This window comes from Pinus tabuliformis, chromosome Q (genome assembly GCF_031772625.1).
Source record: "Pinus tabuliformis cultivar Carrire ecotype Pingquan chromosome Q, CPIR1, whole genome shotgun sequence".
Lineage (NCBI taxonomy): Eukaryota > Viridiplantae > Streptophyta > Pinopsida > Pinales > Pinaceae > Pinus > Pinus tabuliformis.
Window position 1 is genome coordinate 1381612335 of NC_142296.1, and position 13168 is coordinate 1381625502.

Consider the following 13168-nt stretch of genomic DNA (forward strand, 5'->3'; position numbering starts at 1 on the left):
AAAGTAGGTGTTGTTTCCTTGTGCAGCCTGAATAACATAAGGTCCTTTCCATAGAAAGTCAAACTTTCCATGTTTTCCTTTATCTTCCCTTCTGGAATCCCATTTCAGCACTTTGTCTCCTATGAATAAATCTTCTGCCTTTGTCCTCTTATCAAATATCTTCTTAAGTTTTTCTTGTAGAATCTCAGACCTTTGATACACTTCTTCTCTAGTCTGCTGTAAATGAATTGTCTGATTGATTCTTCTCTGAATATCATTGGGTTCTGCTTGTATTTCTTGCAGCAATTTTATCAGAGGGATTCTCAAAGAATAAGGGAATACAACCTCCATGCCATAAACCAATTCATAGGGGCTTGTTCCAATGGATCTCTTTGTAGTCAACCTGTCTGCCCAAAGTGCATTGATAAGCTTCTTATGCCAGTTTTTCTTGTTTTCCTCCAATACTTTCTTAATGATGTTGATCAAGATTTTATTGGATGATTCAGCTAGACCATTACCTTGAGGGTAATAGGCTGTGGAATGGCCTAAGGTAATGTGGTATTTGTGATAGAAATTGACCATTCTTTTGGATTTAAAGGCAGCAGCATTATCAGTGATAATCTTTTCGGGACAGCCAAATGTGGACAGGATATTGGTTTCTAGGAATTGCATGATTACCGAATCATTAGCTTGTCTACACGGGATGGATTCTATCCACTTGGTGAAGTAGTCTGTGGCAATCAAAATCCATTTATTTTGGCCAGAAGAGGGAGGGTGAATTTCCCCAATGAAATCTAAACCCCATTGTTGAAACGGTCTTTCAGTGGAAATTGGTTTGAGGGGTAAAGGTAGAAGCTTTCTCTTACCTTCAAAGATCTGACATTTATGGCAAGAAGTTACAAACTTTTTTACATCAACAAACAGGGTGGGCCAATAAAATCCAGCCCTTAGGATTTTATCAGCAGTTGATTTCCAGTACAAATGTCCACCGCAATCCCCTGCTTGAAATTCTTTCAGCACTTTGTCAGTTTCATCTTTTGTTAAACAATTCAATAAAACGCCTTCATGATTTTTCCAAAACAAAACATCATCTATAATACAAAACTTTGAAGCTTTCATTTTCAGGAATCTCTTTTTAGTTCTGGATAACCCTGGAGGAGCCTGCAGGTTTAATAATACATAACATATATCAGCATACCAAGGTGATTGTAAAAAGGCTTGATTGATCCATGGAGTCGCCGACTCCTGTTCGTTATCCAGTTCATTGATATCAAGGGCTTGAAAGTTGGTTTCAGTCATAAGTTTTGCTAGTCCTTGTCCTTTTATCAGCTTTGTTGGTTTAATTTCAATGTCATATTCCAAGATGTTAGTTATCCATTTGCCTCTTTTGCCTTCAATTCCTTCTTGGGTTAGAATATCCTTGACAAAAGTGTTTGGCACATAAGCTATTACATGAGAGTATAAAATATAAACTCTGAAATCCTTGATAGATTTTACAAGGGCATAAGCTTGTTTTTCCATGACTTGATATTTTAAAGGGGCATCTCTAAGTGCTTTGCTGAAAAAAGCTATGGGTTTTTCACATCACTCCTCATCTTTCTGTAGCAAAACAACATCAATAGTATGTTCAGATGCAAACGAGAAGATTATGAAGTCTCTGTCAAATTTCGGGCTTCTGAGGACTGGTGTTTTGGTTAAAGCTATCTTTATTTCTTCAAAGGCTTGCTCAGCTTCCACCGTCCACTTTACTTTGGAATCTTTTTTCAGCATGTTATTCAGCAGTCTTATCAGTTCAACCAAGTTGGGTATGAATCTCCTTAAAGAGTTGATTTTCCCTAGGAAAGCTTGCAATTCTTTGATATTTCTTCGGTGAGGAACTTGCAGAATGGCTTGTATTCTGTCTGGGTCAATTCTAATGCCATCTTTTGAGATTATGTGACCTAACAGTTTGCCTTCTTCTAAGCCAAATAATGATTTCTTTGGGTTCAATGATATACCATATTTTCTGCAAATTAGAAACACTTGTCTGAGATATTTTAAAGGTTCCTGATCTGATTTGGAGAATGCAGTAAGGTCATCAAGGTATACGACCAGGAAATCATCGATCTCTTTTGCAAAGGCTATGTCCATTGCTCGCTGAAATGTTTCACCTGCGTTCTTAAGTCCAAAAGGCATTTTCACATACTTGAAAGTTCCCAAAGGTGTTGTAAAATTTGTTTTGTCTTGGTCATCGGGGTGAACTAAAATCTGATTAAAGCCTGAAAATCCATCTAGTAATGAAATTCTAGAAGCTCCCACTACGCTTTGTAAAATATGGTCTATCTTGGGTAAAGGGTAGTGGTCTTTTAAAGAGACTTTGTTTAGGTTTCTCAAATCCACACATAGTCTAATCTCTCTCGTTTTATTCCTAGTGGGCACTAAATTTGAGACCCATTCAGTTATCCCAGCCTCATACATTCTTTTGACTTCTTTCTCAGTGAGAGGAAGGAGTATAGGATTGATCCTTCTAAGTTTTTGTTTAAAAGGCTTTTGATTTTTTTCAAAGGTATTGTATGTTGGATGACAGAAGTGTCATATGACTTAAGATCTTCATAACTCCATGCGAAGACATCCTGAAATTCTTTGAACAACTCAATGTATTTCAGCTTCTGATCAGGTGGCAATGTCTTGGACAGTTTTATCATTTTAGGATTTTTTTCAGTCCCTATATTACAGTCCTCAATTTCTGCGTTTAATGGCTGCATTTTTGGTTTCCTTGGAATATCATTTGAGTCAAAAATATCCTCCAGAGGAGTCAAACCTGTGGGTAAAAAATTATCCTTTAAATCAATTACTTCAGACTCTCCTTCAACAGTTTCATCAAAGTCTATTTGTTTAAGCTCTTGTAATTCTTTGCTGCTAAATTTTGTTGGGTGTAAAATCTGACTTGCTGTTTCAGCTGAAATGTGAGTTTCCATTTTGTCTATTTTCTGATTTTCATAAACTGTGCTTGTATCTATGTTTGAGCTAGAAAATTCTTCCTTCAAAGTCAGGAAATTGTTAATTTGAGTGTCATTTTCAAATACCTGCCAATTTTTTACATTGTCTGGAACAGTGGGCCTGTGTTTAATTTTAGCAGTAAAATGATGATTAGGTTCAAACGGTAGTTTACAAGTGCTGGCAAATGTTGCCAAACTGTGAGCATGTAAATTGTGATTCCTTGGAATTTTGGCAAGCTGTGATTCTAGAAAGGTGCCAAGTATTTCAATTGCTGCTCCTCTGTAAGCTCTTAACCTAAGATCATTTGTAACAAAGTTGCCTTTCATTTGTTGAATAACCAAGTCAGAGTCTCCCAAGATTAATATCCTAACTTCTCCTAGACTTTTGATCAGTTTGAGTCCTAGTAGGAGGGCTTCATACTCGGCCATGTTATTTGTGCATCTGAAATTTAGCCTGTATGCATGTCCTTCAGCATGATCATTTTGCATGTTATGTATCCAAATCCCTGCCCCTGCTCCTAGTTTATTAACTGATCCATCAAATTCTAGGTACCATAGGATTTCTTGATTACAACCAGCATCAAGAGTTTTAAAGATTTGCTTAGTAGGCAGATTTGGATTTTCAAACTCATATGGTTTCCCTTGTGTGTCTGTCATATCAATTATTTCAGCAATTTCTAGATCTTGATCAATAGATTCCTCATTTATGCAACTTTTTTGCTCCACAGCCAAAGTTTTGAAATCAGTTGGAGGACAAATGTCAGTATTGAACAGGATGAAAGAGTCCATGTCAGAATGCATGGAATAGATAGGGAAATTTTGGGGTTTCTCTTGACTGCTGACCACATATTTCATCAACGTTTCCTGGTACAATCTCTTTGGTTGGCCAAAAACTGAGATGGTAGCGTAAGACATGTCCAACTGTAGAGATCCCTGGAGTTTTTCACCCTAAGATCTGGACAAAAGCATTCCATATTTGGGTGGGATATCAACTACCACCACATCCATTAAAATTGTCTTGGTCGGGTATTGAACTAGAGATACACATAAATCTTTGATTAGCCCTAGACACCTGACCTAGCTAGAATCAAAGGAGAACAAGTCTTTGTATGGCCTTGTGATATCTAGGTCAAACCTTCCATCACATATTTGGGCATTAGATTATGGGAAGCTCCCGAATCAAACATTGCGTTGTGAAGTACTTTGTCATGAATGTTTAGACTTACATAGAATGGAGGAACACCTCCATCTACTGACTTACCATTTACTTCAGGACCAAAAATTAATTCTGGTTGGTCATCTAAAACGTTCACTGCATCTCTGTTTTCTAAAATTTGAAGCAATCTGCTGATTTGTTCCCTATAGACTTGATGTTTAGCCAATTCAGACAATGGAATGGCTATTTTTAACTTGCCTATTTCGGCTTCAAGATTGAAAGGTTTTTCTATTTGATTTCTTGCATTATGGGCAACAAGCTTTTCTTTTTCTGCTGCGTTTTCAATGTTTTTTCTTTTATCAGATGTGTTGTTATGAGTTGAATCTTCTTCCAAGTCTATTTCTGCAGACTTTCCCGCAATTTCTTTAGAAGGAAAGGAGGTGGAAGGCTGATCATTTGATGGTTGGCTGTCTGATATGTTCTCAACTGTTGGTTCTTTTGGATTGAGTTCTATTCTAGCAGAAAGTTGTATGGGGGAGTCATCAACCTTAGTCTTTTTAGGCTGCTTGACATTTTTTTTCTTGTTGGGTTCAGGGACATCTATCGTTCTACTTCTCAGCTTGTATTGTTTGTGAACCTCATAGACAACTGCATCATATCCCTCTCTAAAATCGAATGATTCCCCTGATTTGGTTTGGAATTGATCAAAAGTTTTAGCTTTTTGGTCTTCTTGGGTAAAAAATATTTGATGTTCACTGTCTAGACCCATCAAGTTAATGTGACTATCCTCTGTTCGTTCACTAGAGGTTGAAGCTTCAGCATAGTTGTTATAGACATTTTTGTTCCTTACAGCTCTAAGCATGAAATGTCCATAAACCAAGGGCTCCTCAGTCCCTAAAAGTGTTTTTCTAACTCCTAAAGGAACAAGGTCAACAAATTACAGCTTCTCCCAGAAGTTCTCCACCAGAAACTGCTCAGAATAAGTCAAATCAGGATCATTTCAGCTGCTCCACTAGCCAAGTGCGTTGCATAGCACCTAAGTCCACTAGCTAGGTGCATTGCAACGCACCTGAATGCACTACCAGGGTGCGTTGAGCGGGAAATGACAAGTGGCAGAGTCATTCCACGAGGTGGAGAGACAATGGAAGCTTCCAGAATCTTCTCCAATGACACTTGCCTCACTGAATTCGACCAAGGATGAGTAAGAGGCTCTCAGTCTCCAAGTGGAAGCAAGAACTGACAGAGAGAATCCACTAATCAATTCATGAGCTGACTCATCCTCCTTGCATACATCTATATATGGATCCCTCATCCCAGAGATCCAGAGGCTGGAATTTTGCACATTGTAAGGAATTGCTGTTGGTTTTGAGATACATATCAGAGGATTGGGTGATCTATGCTTTGTTGGGGTTGAATAAGGGACTTCTTTGCTGGGAGGTTGATGTTGGGTCAGGAATCATCGGTTGTAACTCCTCCTGGATCTTCTTGTATATCAAATAAACTATTTGAGTTTCTTCTCCATGCTTGTGTTTCATTGATTCTTGTTACATTTGTATGGTTAACTTAAATCTGATCCTAAGTTATTTATGAATATAAACCCATGTCTTTGTATAGTTTCCCTCTTCTGTGATCTTATAGGTACTTGGTGAAGTTGGGCAAGTGAGAAAGCAGGTAGCTAGGAGCTGTCGAAGAGAAGAGAGATTGGATCAAAGGACTAGCGCAAGGCACAGGTTGGTTCATCCTATTCCTCTTTGTTTATAGTTCATAAAGAAGAATACAAAAGTAGTTTTCTCTGTTTGTTTCTAAGGTAGCTGTCACACCTTAGTGGGATAGAGAAGATCTAAATGGACACTTTTCCCGATAACAAAATGGCGACTCCGCTGGGGAGCATGTCTAGTTAGTTTGTTTGTGTTTCTCTTGTTGTTTATTTCATAAGCTTAGAAGCAGCAATCGAACTGCATTTGCCATTAACAAATGAAAAGTAGACATTTGTTGCTTCGATCCATTCACTGGATTTTTTTATGATTTGAATAGCTGATTCATAAACTAACTGATTACCCTTGTGATAGTTTTTAGAACCCCCTTAGATCTACCTCTGATTGTGCATTACTGATTGCTTTTACTCGGCCAAAAACCATAGATTAAACTGCAAACCGTGACCCAGAACCTGGATAGAATTCTCGTTTCTGCCCCAGCGCAGGCTCTGTGAAGAGGTTCCGCATTTCAATGCACTTCCCGAGAGGGCTACCTGTGTTTCAACGCAGTTTCTTTGTGTTACAGGTGTGTTGATCAGCCTAGCCTTGTGCAGCTGAGGTTCTTTGCTTCATTTTTTCAGTTATGTCTCTGATTTTTGCAGCTTGTGATCATTATTTCACTGTTTCAAACCCCTTTTCCTTACTGATATTCCGCCTCAGTTGTACAAAAGAAACTGTAGATGTTTTTATGTGTTTGTTGCGTCGTTTACAATTTTCCATTGCAAAAGTAGAATAGTCGTACTGTTGTCCTTTGATTTAGATCTGTCGAAAGTGTCGATTTTGATCATAGGAGAAAGTTTATTTGCTGTTGATAGTCGATTATGCTTTTACTTTTGCCTTTGGTTTGAATTTGTGACTTTTTAGTGTCGAAACGAGTATTTATTTCAAAATAAAAAAGTGTCGTAATCATCTCTACCTTTTGATTTCGAAAAGAAGCTTGTTTATGTTTGTCGCTTGAAAGCAAATTCAGATTTGTACATCAACTTTCTTTTTAGGCATCAATATTAAGAAAGTGAAAAACAAAAGACATGCATGTGCATTTGCATATTGGCAGTCTGTTTGGCTTGATTTAGGAAAATTGCATTTACAGTGTGCTCTTTGCTCTTTGCGAAAATATTGTGTCTTTCTTTTCCCCTAGTAGCTAGGATTTTCATTGTTGAAAAGAGATAAAAGTTTGTTTATCATCTTTAGATTGCATTTTAGGAATTACATCTACATCTCGTGGTGATCCCAAAAGGAAAACTTCATAAGAAAGATCAACTTAAAATAAATCCAATGAACTTAACAACGCTTTGGAACTTAATGCACAAGATTTAGAGGTCTAGGCTAGAGACATATTCCGGCGTCGTAAATCCTGGTAACTGTTGTCCTCACTGATGGTTGGGTGATTCCTCCACTTTGAGACGATAAGTGCCAGTATGGACTTGTGCTCCCACGTACCGTCGAGTATATATTGGGAGACCCCTATAGGCTTAAAACCTTTATCCATAGGAAGCCGTGTCGGCCGCCCTACTGATCGCAATGCACCGAACACAGCATTCGGGAAGATTGACTGCCGTACCGTAAAAGGTATTCTGCAGTTTTGCGATTGGTTTGGTACTCCCTCTACCTAGACCTCCAGAGCAGTCCCTTTCGTTCCTTTTCAGACTCCTTAACGGAAAAGGTCCATCTGAGCACTTGTCACTTTAGGCTCATTAAAAATTGAAGGAGACTAGAGTCATCTTTTGTTTTTTCTCGACTCTTAAAAACTGAAAAAACAAGTTGTGTCAAAGCGTGTTAAAATTTATTTTAAATGGAATATTCATACCCCTTTCCTACGTTGATCTTGGGTTGAGAAAATGGAGCCTACCAACCAAGGAATTCCCCTTGGTGGAAATCCTAGTCCCTTCTCCTCTTGGGGAGATGTTGGTGCGCCCCATATGGCCACATTGTCGCTTCCAGGACTGACAATTGGCTTGCCAGTATGGCTCTTCTCAACCAGTGTTGTTCAGAACACCACCATTCCTGAACAATCGAATCAGCAATTAGACGAGTCCAGAGTTGCCCACCAGCCTTCTACTTCCTCTAATTCTTCCTCTCCTCCTTCCTCTTCGCTTAATGGAACTGGTAAAGCTAAAAGCCATGTTCCTAAGGAGAAGAAGGAAAAGAAGAAGAAAGAAAAGAAGAAGAAGGAGCCAAAGGCAAGTGGGGGAAAACGAGTGTCGTCTAACGAAAATCCACACACTGCACCGACCAGGCCTAAATCGCCATGTGTCATTTGCAAAGGAGACCACTTTCACAGAGATTGTCCTTGCATCCCCCAGATACTAAGGGACTGGTCTCCTCGTTTGCACAATCCGGTGTCATCAACCTCTAGTGATCATGTTGAAAGCACACCGTCAACTAGTGAAAGTGAAACCCTAGGACAAAAAGGGAAAGCTAGATTTCCTTGTCAACTGTGCGAAGGCAATCATGCCCTCCACCGTTGTCCCTTCTTAGACGAAGCTAAAAGAGTTTTGGATGATCGTCTGGTTTCACCGTTACGACTTCCTCCTGGATATAAAAAACTCTTGCCGAGTCCATCACTAGTTGAGAATCCAGCTGGCTCGCTCAGGTGGTTGGCTGAAGCACCTATCATTGAAGATAAACTAATTGAATCCATACCAGACGAAAGTCAAAAGGTCGAGGCGGCAGTTGAACTGGTCTTGCCTTCAGAGGTTTTATCTTCGGATGATACAGTCACTGAAGAGAACAAGGATGACACCGTCCAAATTCTCTTCATCAACACAAACTCCGACGAACATGGGGGCAATCTACCCATTCCTTTACCGCATGAAGGAAGTTCGTCAGAGCCATGCCCGGCCGTCTATTCGGTCCCACGTCCAAGCAACCTAGTTGATTCCTTCAACTGGAATCAACTAGGCAGACCCCGTTTACCAGCAAGCATACCATTCTGAATTATCGTTCAAATATATAGAATGGTCATGGCTGGTACCATCATAGATGAGGGGGCTTCTGTGAGTATCCTTTCCTCTACTGCTTGGAAAGCGCTTGGTTCGCCATCGCTTTGGCCTGAGATGAGAAATCTGACAGGCTTTGATAAAGGAACCAATCGACCTTTAGGGATCCTTCCTGATGTGCCAATAACATTGAGAAGGAAGACAGTTCGCATGAACGTAATGGTAGTTCAAGGACCCTTGGATTATAATCTACTCCTTGGATGAGACTATATTTATTGCATGGGAGCCATCGTCTCCTCACTCTTTAGAGTAATGTGTTTTCCGCACGAAGGAAGAGTGGTCAAGCTCGTGGACCAGCTTTCATTTCCCGGATCACGCATAGCAAATAGTCATATACCATCCCTAAATGGTCTCTTCACACAAGAAATGTCTCAATCCCCAGTCCATCCTCCCGATGAGCGCGAGTAATTCGGAGGAATATGACTGAAACCCAGGGGGCATGCATCCTGGTCTGCTTCGGCAGGAAAACTTCGGGTATAGGATAGGTTTCCGCGGGAGAATATGACTAGTCTGTACCCCGTCCGGCAGTGGAAGAGGGGTTATTCTAGAATAAGATTCTCTTGTCAAAGTTATGTGAGTTGGCGAGCGCCACCACACACATTTGTTTATTTCGAGCAACATCGCCAAAGAAGTGTTTTGTTTACGCCGTAAATAGAACAATCTTTGGGTAACCTGTAAGAGGTAGGCCTCTCCCGATAAAACAAATGTTTTGTCTGCAAATTGAGGGGTAACCTTGAAACCATATTTTATACCTGCGGGCATGCAAACCTTTTGGAGTGCAAGCGAAGAGCGACTATTTATTTTTTTAAATTTATAGGACCTCTAACCCTTTAAACTCGTAGGATTGGTCGTTTCCTAACTTGCATAAAGAAAGGATGTGGGGCAACACTCGAAAGATTGTCGTTTTTTATATGAGACATTCTTATCATATGAGTGGATTAATCGAGCAGTGTTTACTGCGAGGTTCAAGCTTGTTAAAAAATAAACCTGGATCGAGCAAATGTTTCCACCCGCATTCAAGCTCGTTAAAAAATGAACTATTCCCTGGTAAATAACCACCGTGAATGAAGCATTTCAGTCGTTAAAGCCTTGGTTGTGTTTGCATCGTCACCTCCACTTTTCACTGGCCGATCATTCACCTCCATTTGATTGTTTACCCATTTTGAGGAACAGCTGCGAAGAGTGATTTCGCTAGCCATCCTTGTGACAATGCCATGATTGGAAAATTCCAAACCTTACCTGGAATCAGTTGCTACCCATTTTATCACTCGTTCCTCAAAAGACGAGTCTTATTTAAGCTCTTTTCAACTGACTCGTAAAATATGAAAAGATTGCCGAGTTCTGGCCTTCCAGCTTGTTAAAGCGACAGGAAGTGCTATCCCTCCCCTAGATTTTAATCTTTTTGGACCTGAGGGATTATTGCACAAAAAGATCGAGCGCTTGTTTTGTTCGGCTCGTTAAAGCGATCAAAAATTCATCCCTTCTGTATTGTTTTATACTTTTTCGGACTTAAGGGATTAGATGACAAAAAAGGAATTTTGGAGTTTCCTTTACGTACCTTTTCAGACTCTCTAAAAATGAAAAGGACCGAGTTATCTTTGTCGTTAGACTCGTTAAAAATATTAATAGCGACAAACTTGTCTTTAGACGAGAACGAGTTTCACTATCGCTAGGCTCGTTAAAACATAGCGATGGGTTTGCCCGAAGGGAAAATTATAGAACAAGCATATGTTATCCTCCTCAAGCTGGACAAAAATAAAGAGGTACTAGTCAGCAATGACTGGGGAAAAATTGGGAAGAAAACTCAAAGAATCTTTATTGGTAGCAAGTTCGCTCTTGAACATGACACTTCCACTCCGTGCCCGAGTCGGGTTGGGTTGTTTCATTCACCGGTCACATCGCCATGGTCTTGCCATACCATCCACATTTGGGGTTAATGCTACCAATCCATCACATAAGTGTCGCCGACATGTTCAAGAGAAGTCATCCAGAAAGGCCACCTGTGTCCCGCCCACTACCATACATTATACTCCATTCTTTCATGACTGCCACCCTGAACCATATATCATCAGATCGTTTTCACCTCCATCGAAATCATTTGCTCCGTTCCGTGTCATTGATGTGGGATTCATTAAGGCCCTCCTATGACGGATCACTTCTTATCGACATCAGCTCATTATCCAAGAAGTTGATCTAGGAACACCCCATTCAGTACTTTGAAGCTTGCATGCCTCAATGGCAAGTTTCTCACTTCCGGCGACAGGTATACATCAATGACCTTCGACCGAAAGATTTTGCGTGGTGTTCAACGCCAAGTCCTTTATTCACACCACGTTAATTGTACTGCAGTACCTTGAGTGTCATTATCATTATCGGTGATTCCTCTCGTGCTTGTTAACAGTTTACATCATTGACTGGTAATCAAGCGATGTCTTTCCATGTTCGACTTCAAAACATTTCTCACATGGATCGACTTGTACTTTGAGTGAAGATCGGACGAGATTGAAGACCCCGGATCTAGTTTCATCCATCCGGGCTACGATATATATTCAGGAAAATAAAGACATTGAAGTGTACAACATTGCAGCACAGATAATCATCCTACCAAAAGGATGATGGCTCTATCAAAACCATCAGTCTACCATCAGACGATTGTCTGTCCTATGTACATGAAAATGAATTTATAAAGTTGAGCATTGGAATGCCCGCCTCAGCTAGATCATGAAAACAGTATGAAGATAATGTATTGTATTGTATCTTATTACAGGGCTCCTCCCAGCATTGAAAAAACTTCGGATCCTCCTAATAAAGCATTTCACCCGATAAACGACCTCATACTTTAGGGGGCAACTGTTATAGACATTTTTGTGCCTTACAGCTCTAAGCATGAAATGTCCATAAACCAAGGGCTCCTTAGTCCCTAAAATTGTTGTTCTAACTCCTAAAGGAACAAGGTCAACAAATTACAGCTTCTTCCATAAGTTCTCCACCAGAAACTGCTCAGAATAAGTCAAATCAGGATCATTTCAGTTGCTCCACTAGCCAAGTGCGTTGCATAGCACCTAAGTCCACTAGCTAGGTGCGTTGCAACGCACCTAAATGCACTACCAGGGTGCGTTGAGCAGGAAATGACAAGTGGCAGAGTCATTCCACGAGGTGGAGAGACAATGGAAGCTTCCAGAATCTTCTCCAATGACACTTGCCTCACTGAATTCGACCAAGGATGAGTAAGAGGCTCTCAGTCTCCAAGTGGAAGCAAGAACTGACAGAGAGAAGCCACTAATAAATTCATGAGCTGACTCATCCTCCTTGCATACATCTATATATGGATCCCTCATCCCAGAGATCCAGAGGCTGGAATTTTGCACATTGTAAGGAATTGTTGTTGGTTTTGAGATACATATCAGAGGATTGGGTGATCTATGCTTTGTTGGGGTTGAAGAAGGGACTTCTTTGCTGGGAGGTTGATGCTGGGTCAGGAATCATTGGTTGTAACTCCTCCTGGATCTTCTTGTATATCAATAAAACTATTTGAGTTTCTTCTCCATGCTTGTGTTTCATTGATGCTTGTTACATTTGTATGGTTAACTTAAATCTGATCCTAAGTTATTTATGAATATAAACCCATGTGTTTGTATAGTTTCCCTCTTCTGTGATCTTACAGGTACTTGGTGAAGCTGGGCAAGTGAGAAAGCAGGTAGCTGGGAGCTGTCGAAGAGAAGAGAGATTGGATCAAAGGACTAGCGCAAGACACAGGTTGGTTCATCCTATTCCTCTTTGTTTATAGTTCATAAAGAAGAATACAAAAGTAGTTTTCTCTGTTTGTTTCTAAGGTAGCTGTCACACCTTAGTGGGATAGAGCAGATCTAAATGGACACTTTTCCCAATAACAATAGTTTTCTTGGAATGGAGGCCTAATGTTTTGGTTAGGGCCAACCCTTCCAGCATTGGGATTTTGATTTTTCCTGAAGTTTGGATTTCTTGCCATGTTACTTGGTTGACCCTCCCAAGAGGATTTCCTCTCTATGGTTTCTACTCTATCATCCAGTCTATCCATTCCTTTGATAATTGCATCTAGTTTTTGCTCAAAAGCAGAAGGTTCTTCTTTGAAAGGTGTTCTCCTTTTAGCTCTAGCCCGAGTTTGTTTGGAAATTAGATTGGCCTCTACACTGACAGCTATGCTCTGCATGTCTTCTAAGCTTGGAGGAGCTCTTTCCATGAGCTGGTAAGCCATGTCAGAATCAAATCCATCAGGGAATTTGATTAAGGCCAAGTCTGGTGGAGGTCTAAGATTCTGAGGAA